Genomic DNA, 16,272 nt, shown 5'->3' on the forward strand with positions numbered 1-16,272 from the left:
CACCCAGGCTTGGGAAGGGATCACATCAGACAGATGGGTGCTGTCAACAGTATCCACAGAATATTGTATAGAACTACTGCAGCGTCCCCAGAACCATCCTCCACGACAAAGAGTACACTCTTTAGAACATCAGAAGATTCTCCTCGAGGAGATCGCCATTCTGCTAGAAAAAGACGCAATAGAACTCGTCCCGGGACACCAGGTAAACAAGGGTATTTATTCAACTTACTTTCCTTGTGCCAAAGAAAGATTTGACAATGCGCCCAGTATTGGATTTACGGCCTGCCAACAAGTATGTCAAGCCCCAAAAATTTCGTATGTCCACGCTACAAGAGGTAATCCCCCTCCTAAAAAAAGGGGGATTATATGGCAACCTTGGATATGAAAGATGCTTATTTTCATATTTCCATGTTCCCAGCGCACAAAGTATTTGCGCTTCAAGGTGGACAGCCGACACTACCAATTCAAGGTACTAAACCTGTCAGTGCAAATCCGGACGGACAGCACAACAGCCATTTTCTACCTAAGCTTGCCCAGAAAATCTGGATATGGGCACTGAGACGGAACATCTTCCTGTTATCACAACATGTTCCAGGGGAGCTCAATTCCCTAGCGGATGCTCTGAGCAGAGACTCCCTCCCAGAGGAACACGAATGGGTTCTACACAGAGAGGTCGTAGAAAATATCTTCTCTCAGTGGGGTTTCCCCACTATAGACTTATTCGCCACAAGCGAAAACAGACAATGCCCAGGATTTGCATCCAGGTTCCCCCAACCAGACTCCCAGGGGAACACCCTGTGGATGAACTGGTCAGGGATGTTTTGCGTACGCTTTTCCACCAACTCCTCATCAGGAAAGTGGTGAACAAGATGAACAGAGAGTCGATGACGCTCGTCCTAGTTGCTCCCATGTGGGCAAGACAACCGTGGTTTCCACACCTACGCAGGATGGCGGTGTGCGAGCCCATCAAACTTCCAGCCTGGTACAACCTACTGTCCCAGCACCAAGGTCAAACAGTGCACCAGCAACCCAACTCAATGAACCTGGCAGCATGGCTCCTGAGGTCATAGAGTTTGGACATCTCAATTTGCCACAGAGGTGTATGGACATCCTAAAGGAATCTAGGAAACCAAACACAAGGCACTGTTACTTTGACAAGTGGAAGAGGTTCGTTATCTGGTGCCAGAGTAGATCAATCAACCCGGTTGATTGCACTCCTTCCACTATTGTTACATACATGCTCCACCTGCTGGATGCAGGATTGTTTTTAACTCACTGAAGGTACACCTGACAGCCCTGACGGCTTACACCACTTCCCATAGCAAAGTTTCATGGTGGAAAGTACCAGTAGTTAAGGCCTTCATGGAAGGAGTAAAGAGACTTCACCCTCTTATTTCAAACCCACCACCAGGGTGGGACCTTAATGTGGTGCTAGCGAAGCTCATGGGCCCCCCCTTTCGAACCCATGCATAAAAGCAGTCTCAAACACCTGACTTGTAAAACAGCCTTCTTAGTAGCTATTACTTCTATAAGAAGGGGCAGTGAAATTCAGGCTCTGTCAGTGCAGGATCCCTTCTTTACTGTCCATAAAGACAAACTGGTTTTACGCACACACCCTAGGTTCTCACCTAAGTTTATATCTAAATTCCATGTAAACCTCCGGCTTTCTTCCAAGACCCACAAAGCTCGGCTGAGGTGAAACTACATACCCTAGATGTGCGTAGGGCGGTCCTCTACTATGTAAATAAAACCAGACCGCTAAGAAAAACAGATCAACTGTTTGTCTCCGTAGCTACAGGCAGAGAGGGGGATCGCGTCTCTAAAGGTGCCATCTCGAAGTGGATTATTAACTGTATCCAGCTGTGTTACTCACTCTCTGAAAGAACTCTGCCTTTCACGCCAAGAGCCCACTCTACCAGAGGCATTGGGGCCACTCTGGCTTTCATTGCAAATGTACCCCTTGACACCATTTGCAAAGCAGCTACTTGGAGCTCTATTCACACTTTTACTCAGCATTACTGCATTGACACCCATTCCAAGGCAGATACACAAGTGGGGCAAGCGGTTCTAAGACACTTATTTGCTCATGACCCTTCTCACATCCCACCTCCTTCTTCAGGTACTGCTCGCTAATCTATGCACAGCATGTGATCTAAGCAGATTCCACAAGCCTCAGAAGGGATACATTACTCACCGTAATCGTATTTCTGATGCTTGTATCTGCTTAGATTCACATGCGGCCCACCCTTCCTCCCCTCTGAGAGAAGGAGCATGATTGCTTATAGTCTTACCTTTCTGTCTATCTGCTTGGATTATCTGTACTCACGCTACTCCTCATGCTACCTCATGTCGGAAAAAATACAATCTGAGGATCCTAGACGCATGAGGGATCTTGGGTACAGTGGACGTCACACTAGGGATAGTATTACTGGCACGCCCTGTGTCGACGCCCATTTTCGAGTTTCGAAAAACAAACTGTAGTACTCCGCAGCTTCCACTAGATGTCGGCCTATGCGCAGCATGTGAATCTAAGCAGATACAAGCATCAGAAATACGATTACGGTGAGTAATGTATTTTACTTCAGTTGTTAGTCAAAATGTCCTCTCTGTCCCACTCGACATTCCATTTTCTTAGTATGAGATCTTCTGGCAACTCCACCCAAATGGTTCTCTTTGCATACAGAGCTGAAAAATGTGCGCACAATACTGCTTCTGGGACTCCCAAAGTTAATAATGGAGACTGTTTGTTGGCCATTCAATATAGACCATAGTTCACGTGTATTTTGTTTGGCCAATATTTTATGCATCATCTCCGTGCACCAGCACCCAATCATAATCCAATCTATCAGGACCGGTCTTAGAACTATTTAAGAAATTAGCAGTCATCACCGGAACATCTGGAGAATGTATTCAGAGCCTATTCTTCCTGTTAGTGAGATTTAAGATCGTGAAATTGTTCAAAATCAGACCATCGTGATTTCCTTTCCAGGCCAATGCCATCAAACCATCACTTTTTGACGTGGGAATAACCATCAGGGTATCCAACTGGAATCATTTCCAAGGAAGGAAAAAAATGTAGTCCAAAAAAAGCAAGCAAGTAACCCTTTTGCCAGTTGGGAATTGGACGTATGTCCCCGAGAAGTTGACCATTTATGAGGAAAATGGACCATGCTTGCAATTCTTTCACCCAGAGTTGGGCTTTCTTGAGAAGCATCTGGGTAGGGATAAAGACCTCGGTGCTCTTGAAAAGATGGATATTCAAATCCCAAAAAGGATGAATTGCAAGTTCTTGTATCACAACTGTAAATCATCTAGTAAATCATCTATTATTGAGAGTAATGTCTCAATAAACAATATGTTGTTGATACCCGCGGGGCTCCAGTAGAGATTACAAATTGCCGAACCATTTTGCCTCCCCTTATTCCGTGGTGTTTTCAAAATAATCAGGATTTCGGTGAATGGAGTAGGGGTCAGCACTTCTTGAACTTCCAAATTCCGTGCTGGCTTTACCAATGTCAGCAGGCCTGAAGCGAGTCGCTGAGTTTTCCCCTCAGGGCAGGATTTAATTAAGAAATATACCCATCGCATACTGGTAGCTCCTGCATCCACATTTCTTTTAAGCAAAGTATGTCCTATATTTGCAGTTCCGAGTTTCTCTCCTCAAACAGAGGAGAAAATCCTTGTGTATTCCAACAACACAGCTTCAGCGGTAAGGACACCCGTACATCTGATTGGTAATCGGCCTGTACAGGTGATGATCTTTGTCCAGCTTGGCTACGAGCCTACTTCAGGCCTGCAATAGACAAACATCCCTCATGCTTCTTGACTTTTCGGCATCCAATACTGTCATCTGTACGGATCTCCACCGACAAATTGTAAAATCCTTTCTCTTCCTCTGAATCACCCTTTGGCATTTCATCAATAGGTTTAGAAGGATCATTCGGGCGAGGGGAGTGTATCCCCCTTTGCCTTGAAATTTCTCTGGTATTCACCAATGTCAGCTTCGTCTTCCCGAAGGGTAATGCTCTGATAAATTCGAACCCCAATGGAAGAAAGACAGCATTTTGCTCCAAAATAGCCCCTTTAACCGAAGTAGAGTAAAAATGTAGTATCCACCCAATCTGTTCGTCGCTTTACAAATTGAACGGTTTTGATATCCCTCGAGTCAATATATTTCAGTTCTGGGATAAAATGAAGAAGTTTTAGCACATTAGCGCGATTTAGGATCAAGCCAACCAGTGATCTCAGAATGTGTTCGATGACCAGCGTGCAAGGACGCCGAGAAGGTCTACGTAGATAAAAACCAACCTAACTTTGAAGAGTTTCATCTACCTTTCATATTCTTCATCCGATAGATACTGATAAATTCATTAGGATATTCCTTTGCTCCAATTCCTCTTCGGATATCTTTTTTCTATCCGAATTGTCTTTCCCCAGTTATGTTTTGAATAACTCCTCCTTTTTCACCACCACCAATTTTGACTGTGCCAATAGATTCTCAGGCAGCACTCGTAAGTTTCATAAGAAGGCTCTCGACCCATTTGATCTAGGTTTTGTGCATCTAGGTTGTTTTTTTTTTTTTTTTCTTGGCTCTTGCTTCCTGACCCAAAGTAGTAGTGGATTGTTTCCCAAAAATAGTAAAGGATTGTTTGGTAGGAAGAACCGACATCCTAACCACTCTGGGACTTGCTTGAGAAGAAGAATCCTCCTTACGTGCTGATATTGCAGGTCCCAATGGAGCTCCACCCTTATCAACCAAAGTTTGGCCTGTCCCGGTTTGGGGTTCCTCCAAAGCGGCTCCAACTACTGCTAGCTTCTGTGAAAGCTCGATGGCACCAGAGTTCACCGATCCCCCAACTGGCAAACATATGGCTGGTACTGACTCTCCCACTTTCTTAACAGTCTCAGAGGTTCCCTTGAGTTGATCGCCCTTCACCTCCGTAGAATTCTGATCGGATTCACATGTGTCCGAGATTAATAGATTGGGAGGTTGAAAAAAGGTATCCACTGTAGACTGACTTGGGGGCAGATTCTGAATCGGAGCACCACGCCTTTCACGCCGTAGAGAGTTCATATCTAAGATTGACATCATCATAGTTGTGTTCTAAGCATGCACACCCCTAGCCAGATCAAAAAGCAGTGCTTGCCACTGCGCCGTTAGTTCAGCCTCCTTATCAAGACGCGATTGATTTTTGGTTGTAAATGCCTCCCAGATATATTTGCTTTGAGTGATTCATGGCCATAAGTGTTGCTTGATCCTTCATGGTCTCACTAAAGGTCTCCTACAGTTTTAAGAATGGCGTTTAGGATATAGTGGAGGCCGCCATCAGATTATTCTGCCGATCCATCATAGTCGTTGCAATCGACACTAATTCTTCAATCGCCTTTCTTGGACCCCGCTGGGGGCAAGGGTCACGAAATTTAGATTTATCCAAGATGTTAAATGCCTTACAAGCTTGATGAGCTTGTTCTTTGGAACGGGGCAGATCCGTTCTATATCCCTGTGACTATGTCTACCTCGAGACGGAGACTCCCGAGGGACATCCAGTCGACCGCATCGACACACAGTTCCCTCTGCCGAAATGTGTTTTCCAAAGCAGCTAAAGCTAGAAGGGAACATACCTAAAGATGAGGAATACATGGCAGGAACATCCAGTTGAAAATACGTTACCAGTGGTAAGTAACTTATTATGCTGCTTCGCTTCTGGCCCCTAGTACTCTGGGTTTCCCGTGGTAAGCCACCCATGTACCTGTAGGATCTTGGCCGTCACATTAGAGCTGTTCGAGGGTCTACCAATAGTATCAGCGGCTCTCCTGGCTCCTCGGGACCTTCGCTGGTCTTCCGCGTCCCTTCTCTGCACCTTTCCAGCAGTCTGGCGGGTGCCTTGCCTCACCTCCGGTCTGCCTCTCGGGCCTCCGGCGAGAATGCTTCCCTCCAGGACACTGTCTTCCACTCTGCACTCGGGCTCTGCACAGGCTGTGCCGTGTTATCGGTCCGTGCTGGACCGAGGTTGACGACCCCATCATTCTCTTCCTTCTTCGATTTTAAATGACAGCTAGCCTATAAGAGCGTCTAGGAAACTAGAGCGTGTGTGTTGTTTCTGGTGAGTGATCATCATTCCTTGTGTCCTCTTCCCAGTTTTTTTCACTTGGGATATGTAACTACAGCACACGAAAGTAACAGGTAATGGGTTATTGGAGGGGCTTTTAGGGAAAGTGGTGGTCAAGGGTATACTGCTTTCTCTTTAAGTAGTCTCTACTCTCAATGGGGTCCTCGCTCCCCATGAGATCCTCCTGCGGAGTTGTAAAGACTGGAGGGGGGTGTCTGTACTTCTGCTCTCTATATGGTAGAGGAGAGGCACAGAAGACCCCAGCCAAGATTCTCTATTACGGTAGCAATGGACGAGCAATCAAGGCCTAGCTTCTCAGGAGGTGATGCAGGCTGGTTCTTAAGTACAGTGTAGTCCCCAAGCCCCCACAAAGGAATGTCCACACACTGTATTACTGAAAACAGTCTTTATATAATTAATATTCAATGGTATGTACACAATCACAATAACACACTTTGTACTCGGAAATCAACAATGATAAATATATACAATTCTAAAGTGGTACCACTAATGTTATTGAATCTCATTAAAGTGCATCAACTGTACGGTTAAAATGTCACACAGATCAATAACGAGGAAACCAGCAATAGGGATAGGAAGGAAAGCAAGATGGTTGACACAATTGGCAGAATACTGGCCCCGTTACCTAGACACAGTTCTGTGTGGAGATCCTCCCACCTGGGCAACCTGTAAAATAAAGATATATAGCACAAGCCCTGTCCATATATTGTTCAATAGCCTTGTTTCCTCCTATTAAGGTTTTACCCCCCCAATGTACCTGGTGGAGTAGAGTTCTTCAAAGACGCGTCGGCGGATCCTTCTTGAGTGACTCCCTTTAAAGCAGGAGCCACGGATCGTCGAGAGGCGTCGAAGATGGTGAACTTGACGGCAGCGATGAGAAGTTCAAGGGTGCCGAGACCCCGATGTCGATCCAGACGTTGCTAGTCAGCGACGTCCTGCGAGGATGAGGTGTGCGGGGCACCTCGGCGACGGATTGATCAGGACCGCAAAGAGTTTCAGAAGAACTGTGGCCCAACAAGGGCATCGAGTCGTCGAAGTCTTTGTGGCCTTCAGGTGGCGGAAAACCCACCGGCGGATTCTCCTCGGTGCGTTGGTCGTCCTTGACTTTCTCCGGCGGGACAAAGCGGTTGACGTTGCGGACAAGGGAGTTCATGGATTCAAATGTTCTTAGGCAAGGGAGCGGGTGGCTCCGGTCATCAGCGGCACAGCGTCAAGCTGTCCCCACGGCTGGGCAACACAACTTCAACGGTCCTCCAGCGGTTACACAAACCTGCGAACCCTGGTCGACGGCAGTGGACTTCGACAGCGGCGAAGTCCGGGTGCTTTGCTTCGTTCTCCTCAGTGGTCCCGTCTCGGGTCGGCAGCCTTTCGAGGGTCTGACTTCTAGGGAGCTTCGGTGAAGGTTAGCGCTGCTCGATGGTCCCTCGGAGCACGGCAAGAGGGCGCCTTACCAGGTCCTCTCTTGGATCAGTCTTCAACGAATTTGGCAGATTTCAGATCAGGTAGAAGCAAATGCAACAGCAAGTCTTCGTCTTCCAGCTGTGCGTCAAGGATCAGCAGTTCCAGTTACTCTTCAAGTGTAGACACAGCTTCTGAACGCTTCCGAACAATTTCCAGTGATGAGAGGTCCCCAGGTATACTATCTTGTCTCTCATCCACACTGCGGGGTCACTCTCAGCAGCCAATCATACAGAAAGGTATTCATGCAGTCAGTCATCCAATCAGGCATACCGTGCATTCAGGCCATCCTCCTCCCTCTCAGACACTCACACCAAGGAATGTGGATTGGGACAAGTACCCAGCCATTCAACACTACACACTGCATTCAGGCCAGTTTCGGGCAGGGCTGTCTCAGTCTTTGTCTCTCATCCCAGAAACCAGACAGCCACAACAAGAAGTGCATATTGGTCACACACTCCATTCACCCGGGTTCCACCCACAGGGCGAACCCACAACATAGTCACTGGGAAGGCTCCAGTCAGTCTGGACTGGACTTCACAACAACACCATATATGGAACTTCCACCCAACAGCCAGTCAGGGGGAAGGGACAGAGTCAGAGCTTCCCAGGACTTTGGGAAAACAAGGTAATATGTAATAGAAAGCAAGAGGCCACAGGGGCCATCTTGTTTCCCATCAGGAATCAACTGATTCCAATGGCAGGGCCTGGGGATCCCAAAATGGAGGATACAAAGCGCACCTGTCAAATTCAGCATGGAGCTGCCACCAGCCCATACCCTGCTCTGTGGGCCACCCACAGGTGCCCAAAAACATACACTAGGGGCACAGGGTTTTACCTCCACCCATGGGTGCCATAAGGGTATCCCACGGGTCCGTTCACCAAACCAAAAGAGAGAGAGCTGCACCGCCAGGAGTCCCACATGAACTCCTGCGCGGAAAATATGACAGAACACACAATAAAAAGGCAGTAAAGTACAAGGATACGGAGGCCCTGTCCCTCCGATGCATTTCCAGCATCAGAGGAGTACCACACCCAGGGGGACTATCGGGAGCGGCCTCACCACCATAGCCTTATGGAAATGGTCTTCCCCATCTAAAGCATTGACAACACCTCTCTAATCTTGTCCTAATGTGAGCACCACACTCTTACAAGGAATTGTGCTTTCTGTCAAAACTTCAATTTCATCTATGGCTTTTGGGCACAGTAGCCTGCGCTAGACTGTAGCTATAGCTCTGATTCCCTTTGTAGGCATTTGCATATATCTGCCTTTTGGGTGATCTGTGTGTGCAAAAGTGTGTCTACTTGTGTCACCTTTCACAAAGCGCAGTCCAGAGGTACAACATGCATTTGCTATACTGTGATCACTCCCAATCCAAGCCGTAGAGGTAGGGTCTGATCATTTCAGGGGATGTCTTGCCGCTAATCCACTGGCTATCCTCTTCTCATGTCCTGCTGGTCAATCCATCACTGCTGCAAACAACTAGCGTTTGCAGATTGCAAAGACATCTAAAAGGTACCTTTTTCTGGTAGGTCGAGCTCATTGATTTATTTGACTTTTTGACTCCATGTTTACCAGCTGATCATTTGTGGTAATGCATCTTTTATTTTTTTAACAACTTTATTTTGGTTCGGTTGCATACATGGGACAGTAGTATAATGTATCAGGTATGGTGATGTTCATTAACAGGACAGAATGAGAAGTGAGAGGTATACTCCTTGGGACCCTACCACCTCCATGTTCCAGCCGCCTTATGTCACATTACTATTAGGCCAAAGAGAGCTCTTTCTTAGGTGTTGTCTCTTAGGACCAGGCTTGACAGACAGGGCTTGTAAAATTGTGCTGGAAAGTCTCGGTCATAGTTCTGAATCTTGGCCTACACACCCGTAAACCAGGGCAGAAAACCTTCCTTAGCCACTGTAACCTTTTATGCCACCAGAATGTCCCATGTTTTGATCCACCATAGGGCTATCAATGGGCCTGTGAGGGTCTTCCAGGTGTGGACGATTGTGATTCTTCCTGTGAGGAGCAGCTGGGTGATAAGTTTGGAGGTCGAGGCTGACCTTGGGTAAACCCCCTGAACAGGGGAACCGAGGAGGATCACTTTGGGATTTCTTTTCTAGAGCTTGATAGCCTCGATTGCTGAGAGGACATTATCCCAAAAGGATTTAGCAGTTGGGCATTCTCACCACATGTGCAGGTAGGTGCCTTGCATCCCACATTTTGGACAGCAATGTGGGTCAAACGAGTTCTGGATATGGTGGAGCCGCACTGGGTGACAGTGTCAGTGGAGAAGCAGTTTAAGGGCACATTCTCTGTTCGTAACTCACATGGAGGAGGAGTAGCATCTCGTCCAGATATCGACTGAGGAGTGATCCTCGATTGGGTGTTCCCAGTATGCCTCCCATTGTGCCATATACATGGGATGGAGGGTCAGCATGTCGTCTTGTAGTCATTTATACAGTTTGTAATGTATCTTGAACCACGCATCCTCGCCAACGGAATTGGTCCCCAGGCACTCTGGCAGATCTGGTTGAAGTGGGAGTAGGAAAGTGAGAACGCAGGTGTCCTGTTGGCAGCTTCAGTTAGGTTTTCACTGTGCGTGGAGCTTAGGTGTGATTATCGAATCAATGTGGGTCCTCATGTGCTTTAGGTGCGAGTTATTTGTTTGTTGTTGCGGTGTGGTGACGTACGTGCGGTTTGCTGTGCAGAGAGGTGGTTGTGTGGGTTTTTGTGTGAGAGATGTATGTGGAAAGTTGAGTTTTTGAGTTAGCTGGTTTTTTGCCTCTTAGTCTTTGCATTTCTTTGTTCCACGTCTCTGATTGTCCTAGGGAGTTGATATTGCAGTTTGTCTATCAGGGGTGCACAACTAGTTTTGCCGGAGGGCCGAATTTACCTTATAAGCTGTCTACAGGGGGCTGGATTGTTTGTGTGGGGTAGCCGGGAGGGTCATGCAATTAATTTATGACCCCCGCTTCACAGACAATTTTAGTAAGCATGTCAGGGAACAAACAGGCATTTTGAGGTGTAATTCTTGTCTTTATTGCTATTTCTGCTTTCAATTCTGTAGAACATTTATTAACCAAAATAGTTTTGGGTTTTTCTAGGGGCTTATTAGCATGCTTCACAGCGCTGGTGTTAGTAAACATTATTACCAAACCAGAAGAAAAACTGATTTGGTCCTAGGCTTGCACAAGTTATCCATAGTGTGAGAACAAAATCCTCCCCATACCCCAGCAGCAACAACCGAACGGAGAGCTAGCTGTCCTTCAAGTGAAAATGAGCTGTGCAGATATGGTTGATGAGTAATGACTGCATGAGGAAGTTTTGTGTCTGGATCTTAGAAGAGAATGCAACCTGCCAACCCTTTGCACTTTACAAAAAAATTGCAATGTGTGCAGACTGGGAGACCACCAGCAGTATAGGTCACAATCACATTTTTTAACGAAAAGAAAAACCTTAGCATCCTCCAATTGGAACACCTCTGCATTGAGAAGTACTGCCACAAAAGACTATAATGCCCACTGTCAACATTGCTTTGTCACCCGGCAATTAATGTTCTCTTTCCAATACTTTGCTCTGAAGCAGCATACAAAGGTAGTGTGCAGAGGCCATGGATACAAAATATAACTGATATAGTTTTTCTATACTGCCTATTACCATGCTTTACAGCACTGGTGTTGATACAATTGTGCACCCAGAAGAGAAACTTAGTTGTTACTGCGCTTGAATATTTCATCCACAGTGTGAGCACAGCCACACCCTGTCACCCCATGAGCATGCACGCAACACAGCAAGCTAGTTGTGCACATGTGAACAAGACTTGTGCCGACTTCAGGCCTGAGCTGGAAAGGGTGATGATGAGGCTCTGTATTTGGGCCTCCCAATTCTTGCAATTTACCTGGACCCCACCCATTGGGGGGCACCTCTATGACTTGTCCAAATACATTTTTAAGTGGTCATTTCGTTTTTGACCACTGGCTACTTTTCTTTGCTCTGTCATGCAGGGGAGAATTAAACTGGTGATACTCTGAAGCTATTAACCCCCTGACTTCATTGCCTTATCTAGATCAGATTATTGCCACAGAATGAAGACCTAAGGTGTCGCTGGTGGTATGCACATATTCTCTAAAGAGGCTTCAATGTTCACAAACAAATGATGGTCGCTTTAAACGTGCATTTGCTGTCCAAAGACAGACCTCTTGAGAAGGTATCCAATAATCACAAACATCTTTTACACTGCTTTCAGCTCTTTGGGGTGAAACATAGAGTATAGTGGAGATCGATTATTTTGGGATTGTGTGCATGTGATTGTGCAGAGTTTTCCCACCCCTAGTTATAGCGCTTGCGGCAAATGAGGAAGATCACTGTATTTATTTAGGATTTGCAAATGTACAAAAGGTACCACCAGAGTGAACTTAAAATCTCACATAAATATGCAGATCCTTTAGCACAGTTTCAAAAATACTTACCTTTTTATAAATTTGTTAAGAATTCTATAAAAATTGATTAGTAAAAGTATTATCCGACATCTAGCACTTTGACTTGGCCATACACTGTGGCACTCAGTAGAGGGCTATATTTTGCAACCATCGCCTCCCTCCCACCTTTCCGTGATGCTCAAATAGATGTGAGCATGGCGGCACTGTGCAGCACAGCCTGAGCTCCTCTCCGCACCCCCAACAGTTGAGTTCCAGCCACAAGCTTACCTTGGGAGCTGAAGACTGATGATGGGCAGGTGGAGACAGGCAAGGCCTGTCAAGGCGATGGGCTGTGGCGGCATATAAAGCAGGGCAGGGGTCAAGGCAGGCCACTGGGGCAAGGCAGGCCATGAGGACAAGGCGAAACATGTGGGGGGGCTTCCATTCAATCAACAGTAAATCAGGAAGAGCCTGTTTACCCAATCTGAGCAGTGGTTTTCACATTGCTGGTCCTCTATTGACTGAGCACACACACTACGTGAATCACTAGACATCCGCTATGTAGAGCATACTCTGTGGCAACAGAGGGCATTTTTAAAACACTAACATGCACACAGACATACACATATGCAATTTAACGTGCCTTCTACCCGAGTCCTGATGTTTCCTCCCGGCTCCCGCGAAGCATTACCAGGAACCAGGAAGCAAAGATCGCTTCCTGGTTTGTGCACATGCGCACAAGAGCTGGACCATTGATGACAAAGTGCCCTGCTCCGTTTCTATGTGTGAGAAGGCGCAGGAGCGCCTCCTAGCTCATACACAAATACAGTTCCCCAGCCAGCATCCTCAATGGGCCATTCAAGGTCGGGGAAGCAAAACACCACGGCTTTGTATGGCTCATTGGATACGCGAGGCTGAGGAACAGAACTGCCACAGGGAAACCACGTTTCCCTTTGACCGTTCAAGCTAGCCGAGGAGCGCTCCCTCAGCTGCATAAAGCAGCTGAGTGAGTGCTCACTGTTTACACTGAGCTGGCTCCTCCATTATGGGCGAGGATGCCCGTGGGTCATCGCAACCTTGCCCATTATGGAAAAGCCGGAAAAGTCAGCAACGGAAAATTTTGCATGAGAAATGTGCGAACCACAAAAGGTGTGCACATTTCCCATGCGAACACGCATTTAAAACCCCTACAAACCCACACCCACAACACACCCCCACCCACACCCCCTACATAACCAAACGCTACTTACCTTTCCTTCACACTGTGTCCCTGCGGCGCCAGTTCCATTTCACTTTCTTCTTCCGTGATCGGGAACCGGCACCGCAGGCTCCTTTTTTATTTTTATTTTTGGAAGCTGCAGGGGTTTCCCCCGCTCACTGTACTGTAAAGTATAGTGAGAGGGATGTTGTGGGGGACACCCCCCCCCCCCCCCCAACCCTAAGTCCAACCCCACGAAACACCTAAACACACACCACGTAAAGTTCAGACTTTTCGTAGTCCGAACTTTTCGTGGTGTTTGTTTTAGGTCTTTTGTTGGGGTCAGACTTTTAAAGTCGGTAGAATCGTACAATACCGAAAAACCGCCACTGGTACACCGTCACTGAAAGTATGCACAGGGTCAGTGTGGCTGGAGATAAAATACTGTTGACTTTGTCATGTAAACAAACTGCACTGTTGCTAATGCAGTCATTTTCAACACATTGAGGGCCACCTAGACATGCCCAACCATGGAAGGCTACCAGGGTAGCTAGCAGGCTTAGTGACTGTTGCTCAGATATTATACATTTAAAACTGGCTGCAAACTTTGACTTTTTGCAGTTTCTTATAAACAAGTGCTATACAATGTGTTTGGCCAGGGGGTGGTTTGGGCTGGTAGCTTTCTCATATTCAGGGTGAGGGTGGGGAATTTAGGCCCCCATAAGTGAAAATCAATAGTTGGCACCCATGAACCCACCGTTTAATTTCCTAATAACTGCTTTCACCAATATCCTGTGAAAAAACACAAATGAAGGGACACAGAAATCACAGGGTATTTGTGTGGCAGTCTGACAAAAAAAACGAATTTTAAAGAAAACTAGTGAATGCAAGTTTACGAAGCATGTTTCAGTTCGGAAATATCTTTTTTTGAATTTTTTTTACGACAAGTGTAAGTCGCACATTTGGAAAACAATAGTGTCCCCACCATGTAGGTAGACTGCTTTTAAAGGATAGTTCCGGGACTTTTTTTTTATTGTCCCTACGGTTCGGCCATGTGTTTTTAAGCACAACTCGGTAGATCGTAGAAAACTTTCCTATGGACCTTACCCGACTTTTCGTCCATTAACGCACTCGAAATCAGCCGCCATTTTCTGATAATCCTATCATTTCCCCCCATCGCCCTGGCTCACCTGCTTTTGCGGCACTCAATCAAATCCCCCGCCCCTGAAACAGACTTTATCAAAACATTCATATTCCCCGCCTCTATCCGTGACGTGACTGAGCTGCGTAGGCAAACGCGCCCAGGCGTCTTCTACGCGACTCCACACAGAACCCGGAAATCAACACAGATGAGCTCACACAACACAGCGCGCCACAATTGGGAATATGAAACTGTACTTTTAAATTAAACCGCAAGATTGTAAATTTGGTAAAGTACATTTATTTGACATCAAATGTTTTGAGAATATTCAGCGATTTGCATTTTTATTTGCTCACGTTCCAAAAAGTTTGTTTTGAGGCACGCGATGTTCCTTTGCTGTACACAGGGTCTTAGATCATCTCACAATACAGCGCCACAATTCGGAATATGAAACTGTGGTTTAAAAGCAAACGGCAAGATTGTACATTTGGCAAAGTACATTTATTTGACATCAAATGTTTTGAGAATATTCAGCGATTTGCATTTTTCTTTGCTCTCGATCCAAAATAGTTCGTCTTGAGGCATGCGATGTTCGTGTGCAGTATACAGGGTGTTGGTTTACGATAAAATAAGCTCTTCGGTCGCACTGATAATCGCATGGCTGTTCCAACAACGAGGCACTAGGCCACCACAACGGTCTGTATGTTGCATCTAGCCGTTAGTACCGCGTAAGGGCATACTTGTACTTGGCGATCGTCCCATAAAATGGTCAGGGTGGTAACGTTGTTCACGCGGAGAAGCAACTGGCGGTTGAAAAACCCATCCGCCGGTGTCTGGTACTCGTGACACATACAATAATGGATGATGTACCTGTTTGAAAAACATAAAAAATGAAATTAGTCGCACCATCAGATCTTTATTAAAATTATTCATTTTATATATTAAGTCGGGAAATTATTTCATAGCTAGGACAGTGCAACTGGGTATTATACGTCAAGGGGGGGCTGTAGGATACTGAGACAGTCCCCCAGTGCAGGGGTTGACAGGGAGGCAGTGCAGGTGGAGAGTGGAAGGGCCCAGGACCGAGGTCGCAGACAGTGGACCAGTTGTAGCAGGGGAGAGGGAGAGAGAAAGCAGAAGCAAAGAGGAAGGTTTTGAGGTGCTTCCGTAAAAGGAGATGGTTCTCCTCAAGATAGTGCGCGGTACAAAACAATATGCCACATAGAACGAACAAGTACAACTTAACCCGTCTTTAAAGCTACTGTATAGTAATTAAATTGCGGTATAAACTCATCTAAAGAGTTACTTACATTATATTTGCATTTTCCATTGTGTCTGTGCGTAGGGCAGCCCCGAAATACCACTCCTTCTATGCCGACGTTATTTGTTCTAATGAACGAACATTAAATGGCTTTCGTTTCTGAAATTATATTCATTATCGTTTCTTACGTTATTGCCCCACACCCCCAAAAAGAAGTCTTTCGGGATGGTCCCGGCCTGTCAAGGTCAAATAACAATAGAACCTTATACTGAGTCGTGGGCCATTCCGGCACCCGAGAAAATAATCAAAGCAGCTGACCTTCACTTTGAACGAGCACACATTCCTAGTTAGCTACATTCAGTGTAAGGCCATCTCACAGGACTTGAAATTTACACTCCATCTTTGCATTTTGTGTGCGTGTATTTGCAGCCCCAGAGAACCATAAATACGGAGACATTCTATATATTTTGAAAAATGATTTATATTACTGTTTGGTTTAATTCAATGCGCAAATGAACAAGGTTGGAGAGACACATTGCATGTACACTGAGCAATCACTTTTATTTACACAATACATAGCTACACATATTCAATGGGCCTGCGACATGAGGAGACTCGAGAGCAAAGTCACAGGTGACACCCGGGTGGTTCGCACTACTGC

General features: G+C 46.2%; 1 protein-coding gene across 3 annotated transcripts in view; it reads left to right on the top strand.

Annotated features, from left to right (window-relative positions):
* The window catches only part of RECQL5 (RecQ like helicase 5), a 1,190,108-nt gene that overhangs the window by 311,175 nt on the left and 862,661 nt on the right, over window positions 1–16,272 (top strand). The window lies entirely within an intron of this gene.

This window comes from Ambystoma mexicanum, chromosome 3q (assembly GCF_040938575.1).
Source record: "Ambystoma mexicanum isolate Mex_15411 chromosome 3q, UKY_AmexF1_1, whole genome shotgun sequence".
Lineage (NCBI taxonomy): Eukaryota > Metazoa > Chordata > Amphibia > Caudata > Ambystomatidae > Ambystoma > Ambystoma mexicanum.